Source organism: Rhinolophus ferrumequinum, chromosome 9 (assembly GCF_004115265.2).
Source record: "Rhinolophus ferrumequinum isolate MPI-CBG mRhiFer1 chromosome 9, mRhiFer1_v1.p, whole genome shotgun sequence".
NCBI classification, from domain to species: Eukaryota; Metazoa; Chordata; class Mammalia; order Chiroptera; family Rhinolophidae; genus Rhinolophus; species Rhinolophus ferrumequinum.
Genome location: NC_046292.1, coordinates 45,516,460 through 45,537,660, shown reverse-complemented (window position 1 = coordinate 45,537,660; position 21,201 = coordinate 45,516,460). Strand labels below are relative to the sequence as shown.

Here is a 21,201-nt window from a genome sequence, read left to right as displayed (position 1 = left end):
TACACGTGACTTGTATTCATCTTTTGTTATCGGTATATATTATTACAATTTTAATACAGTTCTTTCTTAAAATGTGTACACATTTTTTGGCACCCTATGTATATTAAAAATATAATGTGTATGCATATATATATATATATATATATAGTCTTTAAACAGAAACATAAAACAAGGTTATGTATTGATCAGTTGATGAAAAAGTGCCCAGAGGCTTATCGGAACCTAACTCTGCATTTCCCCCAGGATCCATGGTTCAATATTAGCTATTTTAGTGTTTGCGACCAATTTATAAACTACTGTGAATAATAAGAATTGACTGTATCTATGCGCACATTTCCTCCCTACCCCACCCCGAGAACTGGCTGTTAAGTATCATTGACTGAGGAAGACGCTGCAGGAGCTCACCACACTATGGGGGTGTCAGCTAACCACACTGCTTACAGCTGGGCGGTCCTTTTCTATTTTTAATGGTAAATTTATCTTTTTTTTTTTTTTTAGATTTTATTGGGGAAGGGGAACAGGACTTTATTGGGGAACAGTGTGTACTTCCAGGACTGTTTTTTCCAAGTCAAGTTGTCCTTCCAATCTTAGTTGTGGAGGGCGCAGCTCAGCTCCTGGTCCAGTTGCCGTTGCTAGTTGCAGGGGGCGCAGCCCACTATCCCTTGCGGGAGTGGAACCAACAACCTTGTGGTTGAGAGGACACGCTCCAACCAACTGAGCCATCTGGGAGCTCAGTGGCAGCTCAGCTCAAGGTGTCATATTCAATCTTTTAGTTGCAGGGGGCGCTGCCCACCATCCCTTGCAGGGAGCGCTGCCCACCATCCCTTGCGGGACTCGAGGTGTTGAACTGGCAACCTTGTGGTTGAGAGCCCACTGGCCCATGTGGGAATTGAACCGGCATTCTTAGGAGTTAGGAGCAGGGAGCTCCATCCGCCTGAACCACCAGGCAGGCCTGGGTGGTCCTTTCTTGAAGCAGTTTCTGAGTGACACATCTCCATGTTGGCTGCAATTTTCAGGCCCTCAGTTAGAGAGAGTTTAGTCTTTGGAGTAACCAAGACCCAACTTTGAATCCCACCTCCCCCATTTACTAGTTCTCAGTCCTTAGGCAAATGACACTGTATTGCATTATCCTTAGTAGGAGAATAGCCAGTTCACAGTTTCATTGTGAGTCCTGATGAGATCATGTATGCGAAATGCTCGACTCAGTGACTGGCACATATATGGTAGATAGTGAACACTTGGTCCTCCAGCAAAGGATGGGGGAAAGGACGCACTCCATTCTCTGCCTGGGGCTCCATCCTCTGATGACGGAGCTTCAGGCTACAGCAGTGTTGTGCCCAGTCATTGTAAATCAGCTTTACAGACTCTGTCTGAAAGGCTCTGGCTGGTCCTACAGTGGACATGCCCAAACCTGAGATTCTAGAAGACCTGTTGCTTGCAATATCCCCACGACTGCCCAAATGGTCTACTTTCCAGTCTAATTCTTGCTGCTTTCTTATTATGACAGGAAAAATAGGCAATGCTCTAGCTGGTGTTTCTGTGTCTTTGGCTTATGGGTTTTATTTGTGTGTGTGTGTGTGTGTGTGTTTGGCAGGGGGTTAGGGGGCTAGGAGTGGATGTGTTTGCTTAGTCCGTTCTACCCGTTTCATGATTACCTACTCTGGGATTCAGAGGCCTGGGCTGTCCCAGTTCCTGCCTTGCTTCCTCTGACTCAGATTTACCCTCAAGACACAACTTCATTTCTGAGTCATCAGGCTGAGCTTTCGAGGACAGCAGTTTGGCACTCCCTCTCCATCTTCCCAGGAAAGGTGCTATGTCTCCACACCCCAGTGCCACTCCATGCCTAACTTGGCTCACAACACCCAGAAAGCAAGAATCAAATTCTTAATGAGATCAGAGGATACAGAGGGAAAGGCTCCATCCAGGACCAGGAGTCAGAATACCTGGGTTTTGGTTCCAGCTCTGATTAGCTTGTACAACCTTGGACTAGTTATAGAACTCTCCTGAACTGGGGTTTCCTCTTCCAAAAAATGGAAATAGTCATCCATGCTAACAGGGGTGTTGGGAGGCCCAAATGAAATAGTGTAAAGTACCCCAATCTCCAGGGCACAAGACCCTGCTCCGTGGACTGGATCTGTTTATAGATTCATTTCATTTGGGTTGAACAACGTTGACCTAGATAGCAAGTATTTAGCACTTTTCAAGTGAGTAACCAACAAACTGGGAGATTTCACTTAAATATCTGGATTTACATGGCCTATTAAAAAATGGGATGATCTGGCCATATTAATACCTTACCCTGAATGGCAAAAATCTACTAGATCTGAGTAGTAGCGGCGCCTTCACTTGGGCAGGCGCCTGGAGCTCCCCTCAAGTTCATCACAGTCCCTACCACGCCCCATTGTGTCCCAATACTGGTGCCAAGCCTCCGTTTCCATTTATTATTGCTCTGCGGCTATTGATTTGCTTCTGGAGGAGTCCTAGTGAGAGGAAGGAAAATCATTGTAACAGCCATGTTTCCACCAAAATGGCAAAATGAAAGTCCCAGAATTATCTTGCCCCAAATTATCTCCTTCTTGAGGGTATTAATGTCAAAAAATGAAACCCCTTTGGTTGATTTACCCCGTACCAATGGGCCTTTTGAAAGATTTCTATGGTGGGTCACAGCTAGGAGCTGGAGTCCCACAGGCTCCGCTACATTCTACTGTGTCCTCATTTGTAAAATGGGGTAGTCCCAGCTCTTCCCTCCAAGGTTTGTTGTGCCCGTCCCTCCGGCCCTTTGGTCATTCAAGGTTATAACTGCAACGCAAATCTTTTGAACGGATAAAAAGCCTTGTGGGAGGTGGGAGTGTGAAGTGAAAGATTTAGGATTCCTGAGTAGGGCTAACGCCAGAACTGGGAAGACAAAAAATAAAATGGAAAAACACATAATCTAGGAGAGGGACAAGTTCGTGTACATCCACCCCCACCCTCACGCTTCCACCTCCTCAATGAGACAATCCCACTGGCGAAGTACATCACTCCACTGCACTCGGTTTCTGTTACCAAGGCCGGTTCTAGTCCTGGTTCCGACAGTCATTACCTTGTATGATGGAATCTCCCCATCACAAGATGAGGCTAGAAATGCCCCACTAACTGTTGAGGGCAAAGATGAGCTGAGATGAATGAATGTGAAAGCACTTTGGAATCTGAAAGGAGCTATACACAGATTAGGAGTTTCGGGGTCTCTTTTCAAAAAGTTTGTCTTCCAAACTCTGTGCAAGGGCTTTTTGAGTTTATCAAAGCTAAGACCCTCCCCTCGGTTTCGCAATGCTGCCTCTTCCTACACACCAAAGCCAACGCCGCGTCAGGAGTCTTTTTTTTTTTTTTTTCCCCTGGCGAAGGCGGGGACTTCGGTGGTGTTGGCAGGCGGCAAAGCCGGGCGAAGCTTCGGCTGGCGGCGGTGCTCAGCCAGTCCCGCAGCGGCCGCGGTGGGTGTGCCCCGCAAGGCGTGCGCCCCAAGCCCAAGCGGATCCTGCCGGCAAGAGTGCGCCCGAGGTTGTGCGCGCCCCGGATGCCGACTGTGCACCAGCCCGGGTGTGCGCGCCCGGGACGGGGATTGTGCACCCGGAGGCTGCGTGTGCCCCGAAGCCTGGCTGTGCGCCGGCCCCCTAGAACGGCCGGCCGTCTCCCGCCCGACTCCCGCGGCTCGCCAAGGTAAGGTGCCCTCGGACTCCAGCCCGAGCACTGCGTTGATAGGCGTGCCAGGACCCAGCCCTGCGCGACCCGGGTCTTGGTCGGGGCGCTCGGCCACGCTCCTCTGTCTCGTTCTCTCCTCGCGCCGCGTCCCCGGCCCCCCTTAAGGCAGAGGCTGCGGCAGCCTGGGCCGACCTGGCGCCTCCGTCTGGGGTCTACGACAGCGTCGGGAGGGGGCTGCCTAAGAGCAGGCACCGTTCCCTTCCGCTCCGACCCGCTCCCTGCGCCCCAATGCTGAGTAGAGAGGAGACCAGAGTGTGTGTGTGTGTCGGGGGGTGGGGGGGTTGTTCTTGCCTCTTGGGTTGTGCAGCCCCTGCCCAGCGCTTCCGAGCCGGGCGCTGCGGTCTGGGATGCAGCTTGCGGGTCTGGGGAGCCCTGCCGCGCGGGCTCCCAGGACTACCTGAGATCGACCTCCTAGTCTCCCTTCTTAAGCAAAAGCCGGCTCCCATTTCCTACCCCGGTACCCCTAAGCCTCTGGCTGAACTTTCCAGCGGTCCCATTATGCTATGACTTTGGGTGGAAGCAGTCGGGGCCCCTCGGGGGATTGTTGGGTGCGCTGGCGGCCAAGGGCACTTTGAGCGAGCCTGTGCACCACTTGAGATTCTCTCCCTCGCATCTCTCATAAGGTCAAACGTTTGACCCCAAGTATTTGTCCTTGCAGAGTGGCCAGTTACTTAGCCTGGGAGTTGGAACGTGGAGCCCCATGGCCCCTACACCAGGTCTGAATCTGCGCTTGCCCTGGGGCATCAGCTAGCGCTGTAGGAACCGTTTGTTTTAGTTCCCAAGCGGCTTAGGATACTGGCCTGGAGGGAGAGGAGAAGGAGATTCCCCTCCTTTCCAAGGATGACCTCCTAAAGCCTGGGCAAAGTTCTTTCGACCAAGTAGGATCAGGGGAGGGTCAGATGCAGCTAGTGACCAGGTTCAGGTCTGGGGAGAAAGCATCTTGAATTAAATACAGTTCCCAAGGACCTGCCTGGGTAAACCAAATGTGGGTACCTTAGAGCCTTTCAGTACAGAGCTACACTTGGAATAGAGGCAGAGTCCACTCTGATATTGCCTTTTCAAGTCCAGTCCTCCTGCCCTTATTCCAAACTCCTTATCTCTGGACCATAATGTGAGTTGTGGGGAATATTAAAGGGCAATGAGCATGGGGAATGGTTCAGGGTCCACAGCAGACTTCCATTCAGTCAACAAATGCTTGCTCTGTGCCAGGCACCCACAAGGTGGTGGGAGACAGAAATGAACAAAACTGGTGGTGTCTGGCCTCATGGAACTTGTAGTCTAGTGGTCAAGACCGACAAGAATCAAATTGCTCAAATAAATATAGAATTATGAGCAGTCCTGAATTCTTTGAAAGGAAAGGACAACGTGCTATGAAAATCTGTGATAGGTACAGTAGTCACTTAGTTGGAAGATGGATAGGAGTGAACTGATGGAAGAGGGTGGAAAGAATCTTTTGGGCAGAAAGAACAGCATGTGAGAGGGCCCCAAGTTGAGTAGCAGAGTCCATTAGAGGGATTGAAAGACTGCTTACAGGTGAGGAACAGGGGTCCAACCAAATGGCTGTGCCCCTTCTGCATCTCCTCCCCTGGGCCAATCAGTACCTTCCTTTCTCAGCCATGGTAATAGGCAGTGAGAGTCTCCCTGGCTAGGAGAGTAAGAGGGTGAGACTGACAGGCAGGTGCCCCGCCCATCCCCCATGCATGTGCTCGCTGCCAGCACCTTGGTCATACAGTCCATGCCCACTCAGGGTGCCAAGAAGCAGCAGTTCTTTCCTCCAATTGTTCTCTATTGTCATTGGCTCACAACTGACCCAGGCCTCTGCCCAACATTTAGGAAGGTTCATGCTGGGAGTAGTGGCTCATCTTAGACTTTGGAAACTAGAATTAACTCACTGCCTGCAATGTAAAATTCCTTACCTGGCATTTCCTAATCTGGGCTCTGCTTACCTTTCCAGCCTCGTTTTTTACCACTTCCCCCATTTCCTCCCTCCTCAAGGGAGACCATCTATGTTCTACGCCAGGGGTGTCCAAACTGCGGCCCGCGGGCCAACTGCGGCCCGTGATCCATTGTTAATTGGCCCGCAGCAAATTCCAAAAATATGTTTAGTTTACTTAAATAAACCAGGTGAGGCAATACGTACTTCACCTCGAGTGAGTGGCCCGGCTGTTTGTGTATTTTACCGCATACGGCCCTTGGTGAAAACCGTTGAAAAAAGTTTGGACACTCCTGTTCTACGCACAATTGCACTCCAAGCGGTCCTGGAACACACGTTGCCTTCGTACATGCTGCCCTCTATCTAACATACTCTTCCTATCTGTTCATCCAGTGAATGCACACTCAGCTTTCAACTTCAACGTTAAACTTCAGCTTCCCCTATCCTACTCCCAGCCCAGCCAAGGCCTTTCCTGACCAGAGTCAAATGCTCCTTCTCTTTGTTTCCAAAACTCCCTGGACAAGCTTCTGTCACAGTGAACATCAACTGCACTGTGCATCTTAAAAGCAGGACTCTCAATCATACTTGTGTCCCAAATAACTAACACAGAGAAGGACACATAGACGGAGTTCAATAAATGCTTGTTGGATGAAAACAATTTAGTATTTCTTAACTTTTTTTTATGGGGTAGGGCAGGGTTAGATATATATTTGAGATTTTGTTGAAAATTGTGGATACTCTTCTCCTAATATATACAGCCTAAAAGATCTTGCATACAATGTCACATGATTCACAGCTCTTCCCTCCCCCATTGACCCCATTTCCTGAACTTTGGACTTTAATTTTACAGGAAACAGAGGCCCAATGAGGTACAATGACTGCCTAAGCATCTGCTGCTGGTTAACAGCATGGACAACCCCCCGCACCCCGCCCCACATACACACACCCCACCCCCCAGCTTCTGACTCCCAGTCCCAGGCTTTTTCCAGCTCTCTCTGCTTCTCTTAGCCAAGACGCTTCCTTTTGTCCCTGCCACTTTGTGAAGGCCCCTGCTTATGGCTGGAAGATGGATGTCTTGGTTTTGCTTCAGTTCAGTAGCAGCCTAAGGTGTGACAGGGAGAAAAATCTTATTATGGGCAGAGTTGACAATTAGGAGGACAAACGGGCCATGTCCCTGGCCATTCCCTGCCCCTTGCCTGTAATGTTATTACATCTGTTTTTAGCGGGCAGAGGGTCACGTGTGCTTCACAGTTCTCTTTTGGGCCCTGGATTGAGCCATGTGGTCCAGGTTTGGAAATGCTCTGGATGGGACTACTGAGATCAGGGGCCCAGCTCTTGGTCTTTTCAAAGGCTTCTTCCCCATAGAGCAGGCTGTGGGGAATGAATGGAGAGAATGGGTTTCCCTGATTGTTGCCACTGGAGATCTTTCTTGCCTGCCTCCCTCCCTCCTGCTTTCTGCAACAAGACACCTACTTCAGGCTGCTGCGCCTAGCAGTGCCTTCTTATCTGCAGATCAAGATCTTCATTAATTTAGTAATTTACTCATTTTCAAAACTGCATTGAGTCTCTACTCTGTACCAGGTACTGAGCTGATCTTAGTTTGTAAGGAAGGGTCTGAGAGTGTGAGCCAGTGATACATGTTCCACTCTGCGGAGGGAGGGTTGAATTACTTCTAATTCAACCCATACCGTGGGCGGTGCGGTAGGGAGGATACTTAGGACTTACTAGTGCTGAGAATGTGCTCACTTTTGAAACTCTGACCTCATGCAAGTTATGTCATCTCTGGGGGGAACTAAATTTTCTTAACTGTAACATGGGTTTGATAACAATCTTTTCTTGCCTATCTCTGGGCAGTTGTGCGGATACAGTTATCACATTTCAGATGGTAGATCCAGTCCCTTCTGTATGTGACACAGGAGCAGTACAATATCATAATAGGGTACACACGTGGCGCATTTAATCCTTGTAATAATCCTAGAGATAGTTACAATCATAACCTCTGATGTATATATGTGGAAAGTGAGGTTAAGTGACTTGCCCGTGATTATAGAACTAATAAATGATAAAATTGGCATGCACTGAGCTCTCTGTCCCTGGAGATCAGACGGCTAACCACTTTGTGCTATTCAGTAGTAGACTATGTGGGAACAGGCGGGCTTTAGAGGCCAGGGTATCCCGGGATTGGAGCCTAGACCTGCTGCTACCTAACTGTGTGATTTACGGCTAGACACTTAACCTCTCTGTGCCTCAGAATGCTAATCTCCCAGACCCAGAGTTTGGACTGAGAGGCTTCTAATAGAATCTGTCTGTGAATAGTTTCCAGTCTATGTGGATAATATTTCAAAGTAGGATTAAAGGAAAGAAGAGGGGCCCTCTGGCTAAAAATAGGCCTGTCGCAGTTTTCAGAATAAAATAAATGCTGCCCTAAGATTTCAAATAGATGGTTAATGTGATATGTAGGCAGTTATAGATTGGTGGTGTCTGAAGAAGCTGGCTGACCATTCTTTCTCCAAGGGAAAGAAGTCTGTTTTCAAAAGAACGCCTCACTGTCTCGCTGGAGCCCTGGGGCCTGGACCCTATCTCTCAAATAGCTTTTCGGGGACACAGGCATTGTGGGAGAAAACACAAATCTCAATTCCCATCACCCTTCCACTTTTTTTACCCCCAAAAGTAAATAAAACTTATTGGCAATATATATATATATATTTATTATTATTATTATTATTATTTTCTTAATGTGGCTGTGGCTTTGTCCCCGTTGTGTGGAAGTACTCTGTGCTGTAGTTTCCTTTGGTATGTCTAAATTGTGAGTCTGACATCAAGGGACAAAGGGGCACAGAAATGTGGCACTGGGGAGAATGTACTCCATGCGAAGATAAAAGAGCAGAATTGGGTGCCAGTTTCCCTCCACAGCCTGGTTTCTGCCCAGAAGCCAGAGATGCCGACTTGCAATAAAATCAATTTTGATTTATATAGCAGGGCACCAGGCAGCAGGGCTGAGTGTTTCCAGGTGCCGGGCTCATCGGCTGTTGTGTACCACTCCCCACTCCTTTCCGCCTTGGAAAATGGAGCCATCCTACTCTTGGGGACGAGTTTTAAAAACCAGACATGTCAAATGGGGTGGCGGCTGAATATACCCTAAAGTGGTCACATTCATTAGGTTCCATACGGAGTGTGTGGGCGGGGGGGGGGCATTTCACCAGTAATGTTTGAGGTTTTTTTTGAAGAGATGGTTTTTATGTATCATTTATATGATATCAAATATATGAAGAAATAATAAAGACCACTACCCCCTGCTCCTCAAAACAGGGAGGACGGTAAATGGAGGAAAAAGAGTTCATCATTTACTAGCCCTTTGAGCCTGACCAAAGGACTCAACGTTTCTGAACTTCAACTGTCTCATCTCTAAAATGCCGTGGATAGTGTGGACTTAAGGCTCTTTTGATACAGACGGCAGAGAGACTCCCTGACACTGATTCTAATGAAAAGAGTGAGGAGCCATGAAATGCAGTATTGCTATCTAAGCACAGGCCTGGAAGGAGGCCAGGCACCCTTGAGGCAGGGTGGAGTGGATTCTGAATTCGGTGCCATTCCCCTGGTGCAGGTGGTCACTCATTGGTCTTTACTTCGGTGCCATCAGCCCAACTCAGCACCTGCCCACCCCTCCCCGCCTCCTACCATCACACTAATCTCTCCTTTGCTGCTTAGTTCAAGTTCCCAGAGAGGATCCTGTTTGATGAGCTTGGTTCTCTGGAAGCTGAGGCTTTCTCTCTAGGCCATGTCTTGGCGGGTGTCTGGTCATCCTGGACAGAGGATGCTGCTGAGGCACGTGTCTTCCCTGGGCCAATCAGACAGGAGGGGAGGACAGAGGAGAGTCAGATGTATAGAACTTAACCTTTTGGGGCAGGAAGAGCGGTGGTTGGAGATTCCTTGAAAAGGAGTTGAAGGTGAGCTGGAACTCAGGAATATGCCCAATACAAATACTTACCGAATTATAAAGGACCTAAGAGAGATTCTTAACTTGGGGTTAACAGCTCCAAGGGGCCTGTGTATAGAATTGAGAGAGGAGTCTGTGAACTTGGGTGAAGGAAAAAAAAAATAATATCTTTAGTTAATATTTTCTTCGATTATTGATGTAGGCAACAAACCACAGTGTATTTTCAGTACCGGTAACACTGTCACTGGCAGAAATCACAGATATTTTCAGATCACATTTCAGCTGCTGCAGACATCTTGAACTATGATTTATGCCCACTGCAGCTCTGAAATTACAGCAGTTCTTACACCTGCTGCTAGAGCTTGTCATTTAATGTGTTAATAAAGAACATATATTACTATATTACACACTCATGTTTTAAAAATTTTGCAATGTAATGGGTTTGACTTATAGGCAAGCTATGCATTTGATTTTATATATTTTTAAATGTTCTGAGAAAGGGTCCATAGGCTTTGTCAGTCTGTAAAGGGGTACATGGCACAAAAAAGGTTAAGACTCCCTGACAGGAAGTCAGTAAGCTTTAGTTCCCAGTTTCCTACCCTCCCTCGTAATCTTTAATATACCCATCTATCTCTGTCTAATTAGTACAAGACATTCTTGAGCTGTAGTAAATTCTATTTAACAGTTTGGCAAATTTGTAAGAGCACATAATTTGTGGTTTGGAAAGAAAATTTTGATGTATATCCAGAGGTTAATTTATAAATTGCAGGCACACATGGGCAACTGGGTAGGTAATTCCTATCAGCCTACAAACCCACCAGGCCCTGTGTCGATTGCTTGGCCAATCCCATGCAAACCAGCCCATTGAAATAACCACCGAGTGGACAATTACGTTCCTGAGAGGTCAAGGAGTTGTGCAGAGTAATTGATGAATCATTTGATCAAATGCAAGCTAGAATCCTAGGAAGGAAGAGAAACACTGGAAGAAGTAACTTTGAAGTGGGTTCTGAAGTGGAGGGAATGCAAGAGAAGCAGACAGAAAGAAGGAGGGCGTCTGTGAGGATCTGGGAGACAGGCCAGATGCTGATTTTTGAAGAGGAAATCAGGAGAGAGGAGAGCCCACTGGGGCAACATTAGATGAGTGGTTGGTTTTGTGCTACCTTTTATTGAATGCTTAGCGTATGCTAGACACCGTGCCAAGCCCTTTAAACATAGTAGTTATTTAATCTTTACCAACTATCCAGTAAGGTATGACTGTTCTTCCAATTGTATTGGTGAGTAAAGTGAGGCTTTAAGAGGTTCAATTCTTGCTCTAGGTCCAGAGGTATTAAGTTGTGGAGCCAGGAGCTCAACCCAGATCTGGCTGATTCCAGAACTTTATGCCCTTAAAAAACCACTGCAGGCAACCACAGAAGAGTCTGTTTGGAAAAACTATGGCTGCCATTTTGTTTCGGTAAGAAAGTTCTTACTCTCCATCCCTGTCTTCTCCATCCTTCTCTCCAGCCTTTTGCCTGTCCTCGTCCCCTTCCTTTCCCCTTCTCATCCTAATCCACTCAAAGGCACATGTGCTGTGGGTGTGAGGATAGGATAAACATTAAGAACAAAAGCTGTGGGGTCAGGCAGGGTTCTAACTCCAGCCCTGCCACCTGGCTGTGACCCTACAGAGCCTCAGTATTTGTATCAGTGAAATGGAAATAATGGTACCTCTTTCCTAAATTTACATATTTGCCCTCTAGCGCGTCAGCACCATTTTGGGTAGTCTTTCCGTTTGAGTGCCTCCACTCTCCTCTTACACTGGGTGGTTGTCTCCATCTTCTTCATGTGTGGGCTTCTCTAGGAAGCTTCAAACCTGGCCTTTAAGAAGCAGGCATCACTCCTCCTCGCAGTTGGCTCTGGTCTCTGGGGAGAATTCATGGGCATTACTTGTGCAGCTGTCCCCTCTGGGTGAAAGCACCCTCTCCCCATCACAGTGCTCAGTGCCGAGTCTGGCGTGGAATCCTTTTCGCAGCACCTTGATAACAGCACAGGAACTGTGTCCTTCAATACCCTTTGCAGGGCTCCAGTGGCCTGTTTTTGGCGCCTGTTCTGGGTCCCATCATCTAGAGCTTGTCTCTAGGAAACCTCTCCTGTTACCTAGACCCACCCCTCTTGTCTTACAGATCAGGACACTGAGGACCAGCGAGGGTAGGTGGCAGCCCCTGGGTGGCACAGGGAGTGAGTAACTGAGCTGTAATAAGAGCCAAGGCCTCTTGCCCCAGCTCACCGCCCAGCCCTGACACTAATACCACAAGTGTCTCTTCCACACTGGTAAGCAGGCTATTTGGGGGCATAGGGACACACGTGGAGCACCTGAACTCATAATCTTTTGCAGTGGCTACTTGCCGCACTCTTGCGCCTGCTTTGGAGCTGGCCTTCCCTGACCTAATCTTCTCTCTCATTCTACCCCCATGCCCTCGGCTTTGCCAGCTGCTGAATAGAGTCCTGTGTGAACCAGATCCGTGGGTAGCCGCCTTCGGGTGATGCCTGGTGGTGCCAAAGGCTCTTGCCCTGAGAACTCTGCCCACTGGCAAAGCTGAGGCCTTAAATTCCCTGCATTAGCGTCATTCCATTGGATTTGTGTTCTCTAGAAAGCTATTGTTAAAACGCAAATATGTTACCCTGAAAGGGAACCTGTTCACCCACGACTGTGACCCTGCCAAAGAGTCAACCTACCGCCCAGGACTGTGTTAAGTCACACCCCCTCCCTGCCCCTCAGTTTCTTATCTTTAAAATGGGGATAATAAGTAAGAGGTTGCATTATAGGCTACCTCAAGGATGAAATAAGACAGTGCACATAAAGCACTTCACATAATAAGTGGTCAATATAATTAGCTTTATTTGGTCTCTGAGGCAGTAAGCTTATGATTATTTGGTCAGTTCTCTAGCTGAGGTCCTGGTTCTCATTAATTTTTTTGCTTTAAATATTTTGTTTACTTAAGTAATGTGGTCTCGTTGTTTTAAAGTTTTTTTCCTTTCTAATTATAACATGGTTTTTAACTTCATTTCCTGGCCTTCAAAATAGGGTAAAAGATTGTATCTTACTGATTCATTGAGGATTTATGAGCGAAAGCACCTGCGGCTACCTGGCCTGCCCGAGGCTGTCACGGAGGGCCTGGTACTCTGTGGTGCTCTAGAGGTGGGGGTTGAAAGCCCCGGAGAGCTTGGGTGGAGGTTCTGGCTGGGTCTCCTGGGAAGAGATGGAGGAAAAGGAATGGGGAGACAGGGGAAGTGAGGTGGAAACTGCCCCTCTGTCCCAGTTGCTTGGTGTGGGAGGGGCCTGGGAATCCTGCTTGGCTCTGGGAGAGGGTGGACCCTGTGACCTTTCCCCAGCTCTTCTGCCTTCTAGGACAGCTCTCTGAGGTCCTGCATTCCCTGGAGAAATGGAATCCTTGACCTCCCGCCCTGACTTGATCTTGGTGGAGTGCTGGGGAGACCAGAATGTTTCTGACCCCTGATCCCACAGTGCGTGTCGGTGGGTGTTGTAAACTGCTCCTTTTTGAGTAGCAAGTTGGGCTTTTGAGAACATCAACCCAGGCTAGATGCTCTGCAGTTTCTCCCGAGACAGGATGGTTCTCTTCGGCCTGGGCCAGGGAGAGGGTCCAGGAGCAGGAGCCGCCTGGCCCAGCCTCCTGGTCTGTGAATGAGGAGGGGTGGCATGGGGGCCATGTCACAGGAGTTTTCTAGCAACCCGCAGAGCAAAGTGCCGCACTTCCAGGGTTCTCTGAAAGAGGGTACCCCTCTCCTCCTTGTCTGCCCTGGCCAAGGAGAATTGTCAGCATAGCACATGGCCTGCTCCGAGCTTCTCTGGTTCATTTTCCTGCCAGCTTTCTGGGGAAAGCTCATCCCCACCATCATCCATCATAACTGAAGTTATCCCTCCACAGAACAGCCTAACTGATGCAGAAAATCACTTTCCCCAGGGCCAGAAACCAGGAGCAAAGAGCAGAGGTGAATACTGGTTCCTGGGGCCCCGAAGCCAAGCAACCTGCCACCTGCCTTCCTCACCCTGGGAGAGGAGGTGTAGCTGGAGCCTTCCAATTATCTGCTTTGGGGCTAGATAAGGAGCCAGCTAGACCCCCAGAAGTGGGGCTGAGAGCCATGTGATTAATTATATCTCACATTTGTTGATTGCCTGTGGGCTGTTACACTCTTTTCTTCCCGCCTTCCCTTTTTCCTCCCTCCCTGCAGCATTCCCTTGCTCCCTTCCTTCCTTGCTGTCAAGTAAATATGGACTGATCACTTATTCTGGGCCAGGCACTGTGCTAGGCAAGGCACTTACAATCTAACAGAGGAGACAAAGACTCAGCTAATTACAAGAGAGTCTGATGAGTGATTTGACAGATATTCTTACAGAGTGTTGTGGGAACACAGAACTGGAGGGATGGGGTCCAATCCTGACCAGTGTGTGGAGATTGGGACGAGGCTGATAGGTAAAGCTGTCTTGAGGGCTGAGTAGGAGTCACCAGATGGAGACAGAGGAAGAGCATTCTGGGTGTCAGGAACAGAAGGAAGCCTAGAAGACATGCAAAGCTGTGGTGTATGCAGAAAGCTCAAGGTGATCACTTATTCACTGAGTTTTGGTTTTCTCTCCTGTAAAATGAAGATAGTAGTACCAAAGTCATAGCCGGCCCCCACAAGAAACCCTTCCCTCCTCTTTTCCAATTTATGATCTGTCAGAAAGATTTAAACCTGTGGAAATAATGGTGATGAAAGTCAATACGTGAGAAGCGCTAGAATCAATGGAAATACAATGGTGGGGACATAGCTTTTTGAAGAAAACATTGGAGGCTGGGCAGTATTAATTGAGATTACTATTTAGGATTAGGAAGAGTTGGTGCAATGTAAGCAGATCCTTGAAGGATGGGAAAGACTGGAGAAAAGACAGAAAAGGGCCTCTTACGGGTTGGGAAGGTGTGAGCAAAGGCACAAAGGTGTTTAGGCCCTGGGGAGGTGTGAGTTGCATTTGTGAGAGGCAGAGCTATTGGGGATGAGACTAGAAAGTTGGGTAAGACCACCTCAATGCCTGGTGGGCACGTGGGTGGCATTTGGTTTGCATGTGGGTTTTGTTTGACCGGCACAGTGTTAAGAAGAAAGAAAAAGAAATAATTAAGTCAACAAACATTTAAAAATCAGATTTTACAGAAATCCACATTCCTGGCTTCCCCTGGAAAAAAATCTGACCTGGCAACACTAGGCTAGTATTAATCCCATATGGCAACACCGAGCGGGAAGGTGATCACTGCAGCCCACAGTCACAGGTGGTATTTCCCACTGGCCAGTTAGCTTGCCTGAAATGTCCACCACTCAAATCACTCTGAAGTTATACATTGTGTTCAGGAAGCTCCTAATAAAATGGAAATCCTTACAGGGGAGGAGAAAGAAAATTCTAAACCATTAGCATTGCAATTCCTTTATCAGATTAGGGAATGAATTTTCCTACTCCTTGGAAAATCTGAATTGTAGGGAGGCAGCTAGGTGGTGAAAAATAGGACACTACATGCATGATGGCTGGGGAAGGAAACTAGGAAGTGAAGTTTGGGTATTTTGCAATACCCTGGAAAGATGGAGAAGTTGGGACCCTGCAGTGAAGCATTTTGCCCACTCCTCTCAGCCACTGGCGTCGGGTATCTTTGCTGGGGAAGGACACTAAAACATGTGTCTTTGACAGGTATTTACTGCATTGTAAGATGTTTACTACCTTACGTTATTAACCTTGTAAGCTTAAAAAATTGGACTCCTACGGGACAAGATGAAATTTGTGGGTTTTTTTAATTGATAAGGAAACTAATGGAAAAGAGAAATTCTTTCCACTTTTTGAATAATTTTTAGAGTGTGTATGTGTTAGTGGGTGGTCTTTATTTACAATTTGAAAGGCTTAGTAAATCCTATTGGGAAATTTTTAATAAATAATTGTTTTAAAAATCATACCAGTTAATAGCAAACATTTAAAATAATATAGAAACAAATGAAGGAGAAAACTCCGAACTGTCAAGAATTGGTGGTTGGGGCATGTGAGACAGTTTGGAATGTATTGTTTTAGACTTGGTGCAATACCTACATGAGATATAACCATATCCTTATATGGAGCTAGATATCAATAGATAGATAGATAGATAGATAGATAGATAGATAGATAGATAGATAGATAGATAAATGATAGATAGAGATTTTTTAAATAAAAATGAGATTTTATGTATCTCCTGTTACGTTTTTCTCCTAATGCTCTATTTTGAACATATTACAGGTTATTACATCACCTCTGAGCCTATGTAAAGAGTTTGCAAAGGAAAACACTGCTGGATAGAAAGATCTAGTTTTGAATTCCCATTGTGCCTCTCTGAGCCTCAGGTCTCTTCTCTGTAAAATGGGGATAATCATTGCTTCCTTCAAGGTTACAATGAGGGTTAAATAAAATGCATATGTGCTCAGCACAGCTTGCTGGGTACTGGGTGATTAGAGCCTGCTACTACACCACTGGGGAAAGCACAGCCTGCTTCTATCTTCCATTCTTTGAATTCCTCATTCTCTACCCTTCACCATGGGAGAAATGGAGTGGGGGAAGAGGAAGTGAATCTGGGATGAATTATAACTTTTCACAATGGAATTTAAAATCCCCTTTTCAGTGCCGAGTAGCACTGCAATCCTAAGCAGTTCATTAATAGATGCATTCAGTTGTGTTTAGGATATTTTCTCTGGACTCACTTTTATTTACTCAGCTGGAGGAACATTCCCGAAGCCAGGTATGTGGATTGGAAGGTATGCCTGATGGAAAGGCTGTGACCTGTGCCTGCCCTTCAGGGGGGCACCCTCTGGCCAGTGGGGAAAGTCAGCCCCCCTTAGCAGAAGGAGGATTCATACCTTGTCTTTGCAAATGGCATCCCCTTCCTGCTACCTGCTTTTCCTTTTTTACTTCTCTCCTTCCCCTTCTGGCTCTAGATTACAATATTTCTCTTTCATTTGTGTAATACATCTTTAACAAGGACGTCTTACTCCTGTTATGTCATTGAGCCCTCTGACAAGTCAATAGATTTAAGTAAATATTATGTGACAAATGAAGCAGCTGAGACCCAGAGAAGTTGTGGTATGACTCAATCTCACACAGCAAAAATTGGACAAATCTGGATTTCCTGGCTTGCAAGCCGTGCTAGTCATGCTGTATCATATTGCTTCCTTTTCTAATTGTTGGCAGGAGGCTCCTGAAACAGGGGTGCTGCATGAGGGGGCCCTAGTTCCGACCTTTTGGGAATTACTTTTTGGAATGCGTGAGGTTATTGGGTTTAGTGTGCTGGGAGAGTCTAGTCAAAGGGACAGGTTTGGAGGTCACCCCAAAGTCAGGGGCAGACGGAGCTAGGGAGGTTGAGAATGGCCTGGTGCAGAGTTAGGACACTGAAGGGAAGCCAAACTTTGTCATCACTGGCAAATTTGTGGACTTTTCCAGCATTTGGTCTTATTTTGGATGTTTGGCCCTTTTTTTTTTTTTTGCCCCAGTCAGCAGCTCACCATAAAATGCTTTTCCAGGACCCCACAGAGGACCCCTTTTCTAATTCAGGTCACGTCTACCTGGTCCTGTAGTCCCACAAATCAAAACTTATCAGTTCTGTTTCCCCTTCTCTCAGAGCATCTCTTAGGGCGATTTAGAGAAATTCATTTGCTTGAATGGGTATATTGGCCTAATACATTTACTTAGCCCATATTTAATGTCATAGTTGCCTTATAGACCAGCTCTTGCCAATGGAAATATAATGCAAATCACATTTTAAATGTTCTCGTAGCACAGTAAATAAAAAGAAAACAGGTGACATTAATTTTAATGATATATTTTTATTTAACCCAATAGATCCAAATATTATCATTTCAACATGGAATCAATACCCCCAAAATTAATGAGATATTTTATATTTGTTCTTTCATACCAAGTCTCCGAAATGCAGTGTGCGTTTTACACTTACAGCACATTTTAATTCAGTCTAGCCACATTTCAAGTGCTCAATAGCCATGTGTAGCTTGAGGCTATGGTTTTGGCCAGTGTAATTACAAGGCTTCACTGTGAAAGCAAGAAGACTTATTTTGGAATGGATAGGGGTGCTTTGGGGCACCTTTGTGATCAGGTGTCTGGTGGGATGACTGGTCAGCAGACCTCGGTTATAGCACAGCATGGCTACTTGCTCTGTCCCCACTCTGTGCTGGTTGGGATGGATGACATGCCAACATTCATACTATTTGTGTCCTCTCTTGTACCCTACAATCTCCTCTTAGTAACTTTTACTTTTGTAAACCCCAATCCTAGATTAAACTTTACTGTCCCATTTCTCTGATCCTTGGGACGGCTAGATTCATTTGAAATCTGTGCCCTGTGACCTCAGCTGCTATGTGGCATCTCTCAGGTCTGTCTCAGTTGTCTCTCATCCCAGTCTCCTCCCTGACTATTGCAAACTTCACCTGCTCTCCTAGAGTTCCCAAATCCATTCACACATCCTTCACTCTTGGCACGTGGCCTGTTCATACCTCACTAAGAAGGTGGAGACCACGTGTCTTGCACTCTTTCATCTCCACTTCACCAGTCCTCTCCATCTTTGTTCTCCCCTCCGCTGCCAGAGTCAGGCCTTAAGAAGCTTCCCTTCTTCCCTCCAGAAATACTCTCCTTTAAACTGGCCATGGAATCTGGAGCTGGAGCTTCTGGACTCAAATCCACCTACTGCTAACGTGGGTAAGGTATTTAATCTTTCTGTGCCTAGTTTCCTCATTGCAAAATTGACTCATCAAATCACCTCACTCCGATGGTTCTGGGGAAGATTAAATTCAATTTTGTTGCATGTTTCATCACCACGCCTGGAGTCAATGTCAGCTCTCATACCACCTTCTCTTTCTTGCATCTCAGTCTACTTCTCTCTCCTGACTTCTTTCCCTTGGCTGCAAACAAGCTCACGTTTCCCCTCCCTTCAGCTACTGCCCATTTATCTCCTGAATTCCAATGAAGTAGCAAAGAGTAGCCCCACCTGGTTGCTTCTCCCATCTTGTCAACCTTTGGCAACATCCCTCGACTCTACTGAAGCTGAGGTTGGCCTCACCCGGTTTCTCAAGACGTAACCTCTTCGGGTTTCTGGGCTGCAAACCACCCTGGCTCTTCTTCTACATCTGCTCCCCACATGTGACTTTCTTCAGGAATTTTCCTCATACTACTCACTGCTGCAGTGATCATACTGATATGATTGACTTAAGAATCGACACCTCTAATCTTTGGGTTTCTCCTTTCTCCCAGGCCCACCTTTTCAGCCGTCTGCCATTCTCTGGATGACCCAGGACAAACTATCTGTCCTCCTACTTCCAAATCTGTTCCCTCCTGATTTTCCTAACTCAGTTGGTGTTCCCACCGCTCTCTAGTTACCCAGGTTTGAAACCCTGGAGTTTGCGACACCTCCCTTTCCTTCCTGATTCAGTGCCTGAACTACAGTAAGTATTCAGGAACCAGCGGGTGGTTAATGAATGAGTCTCATTGGTTGCCAAGACTGCTGTTCTTTCTGACTTTCTCTCTAGTTCACCACCTTTTAATTCCCACTGCCAACCCTGTGATAAGCATTTGATAAACTTCATTCCACTTAATCTGTACAACCCTGCAAGGAGGACATTGTGTGTTTTTCTGTTTAACGTATGTGGATACTGGGGCTGGGGCAGTTTAGGGAACTTGCTAAACACACGACTGATAAGTGACAGAGCTGGGATGCAAACTCGGACCCGCTTTACACCAAAGCCCATACTCTATCTTTATGTTCTCGTGGCTCAGCAGTTCCAGAAGCAGGCTATGCTCTTCTCAGAATTGAATAAGGATTGGAAGCTGAATATCATGTGTGCACGTGAACACTTTCTTCTATGCCTGTATTGTTTGTGTGCCAGTGTTCTGTTTACCCTGCTGTTATCCAGGCTCATCGCTGGACGCCTTGACCCTTGATGTCAGCACTTGAAAGTCTTGACTGAGCCCAGATCCCTACTGTAAAATGCCAGAGTCTAGAAGTAGAAATGTGGACACATCTTCAGATGGGGCATATGATTCCCTTTCTCTGGGTCTCAGCGTTCCCATCAGTAAAATGAGAGTCAGACCAGTTAATTGCAAGAGCCTGTCTAGCTCTGACACTCTGTGAATGTGTTTTGTGGTTCTGCTTACTTGGGGCCTACTGTGTGCTCAGCACACGATAGATGCTGCTGGACAACGCAAAGAGAGCACAAGAGGCGTTGTCCCAGCCATCGAGGAGCTGACAAAATTATTCCGGAAGACAAAGCCAACGTTCAGGAAACTGCCAATAGTATAAGACATTATGTAATTATGCCTGCAATCTCAGATTATACACATTTGTGATGGTTCAATAAAGAAGAAGAAAAGCTGCTGTTAATTTAAAAGGAAAAAAGAAAAAGACATAAAAGTAGAAGTTAGTGAAAGCATTAAGTCTGGCCAGTCTTCTCATTAGTCTCCCTACTCTCTCTTCCCTCTCAAAATCATTTCTTCATTCCTTAAATATTTATGGTCTACTATAGGGTCAGGCTCTGGGGATGCACCCCCCTCGTTGCAATCCGAGTTGTATCCAAAACCCAGCCTTCATCTTGTTTCTCCTCTGCTGAAGAACCTTTGCTGGTTTCCTATTCTCTACAGAATAAAAGGAGCTGACCTCCAGCCCCTGCCTTCACCATTCTGGGCCTCCGTCCTGCACGCTGAGCCTGGTTAACTGGTCATGCCTCAAGCCCATGGTACATATTTTCATCTGGGAGCTGGAGAGCTGCTTCCCCAGTCTGCCTGATGAACTTTTATTCATCCGTCAAAGTCCAGCTCCAACACCACGGTTGGGATGCTTTCGTGGTCCTCCATAATGCCTTCACTCACCTCTATGACCCCGTATGAGTATGTCCTGGATTAGGTCTCTGCCTCCTGTTTTAGACCGTGAGTTCCTTAAAGGGTCTTTATTTTCATCTTATTCATACATGATTCCACCGACACTAGCCCTGTGCCTGAACAATAATTTCTGATGAATGGCTAATTGAACACCATCTGTAGAGGCTGATCTGTGAATAGAAAGGCATTCTCCTTGCTCCCCTCAAGCTGCTGAGCTGTTTAACTTCATGCTTCGTGGACTGGATGATTGAGAATGCATCGTTGTCTCCTGTCTCCATACAGTCGTGGGGAGACCCGGCCACAAGAGCCTCCCTTTGGCCCTGGACGGGGGCTTTCCAAAGCAGTGGCAGCTGAAATCACATGTGGCAGAGGCTGTGGTGAAGGAGGCATTTGTGTTGGGCTTGGCAGGCAGGGGGCTTTGTGCTCCAGAGCACAAGTGGGTAAGTATATCGGGCAGGCTCTGAGCTGCACACACCCGCCGAGGAGCCAGGCCTCAAACGCCTTCTGCCCTGGGAAGAAAAGGAGGCATTGTGTGCACTGGCTGCACTCCAAGAGAAATATTCCTGTTGTTCTTCTGTTTGGAACTGCTCCTTTTTTTAAGAAAGAAAAGTCCAGATGTGAAAATCTGTCCCCCATTCCAACACATCTTGCCCACCAAGTCCAAATCAGTTGCTG

General features: G+C 46.9%; 1 protein-coding gene across 9 annotated transcripts in view; it reads left to right on the top strand.

The window, feature by feature from the left end:
• Positions 1–3,390: 3,390 nt before the first annotated feature.
• The window catches only part of KANK4 (KN motif and ankyrin repeat domains 4), a 67,649-nt gene continuing 49,838 nt past the window's right edge, over positions 3,391–21,201 (top strand). For 6 of the 9 annotated variants that reach the window (XM_033115339.1, XM_033115334.1, XM_033115336.1 and 3 more), the window contains exon 1: positions 3,391–3,696. The gene's annotated coding sequence lies outside the window, so the exon portion shown is untranslated. Of the gene's footprint in view, positions 3,697–10,924; positions 11,062–13,028; positions 13,120–21,201 lie in introns of those variants that run through there. The other 3 variants (XM_033115341.1, XM_033115335.1, XM_033115343.1) reach the window with 2 other exon arrangements.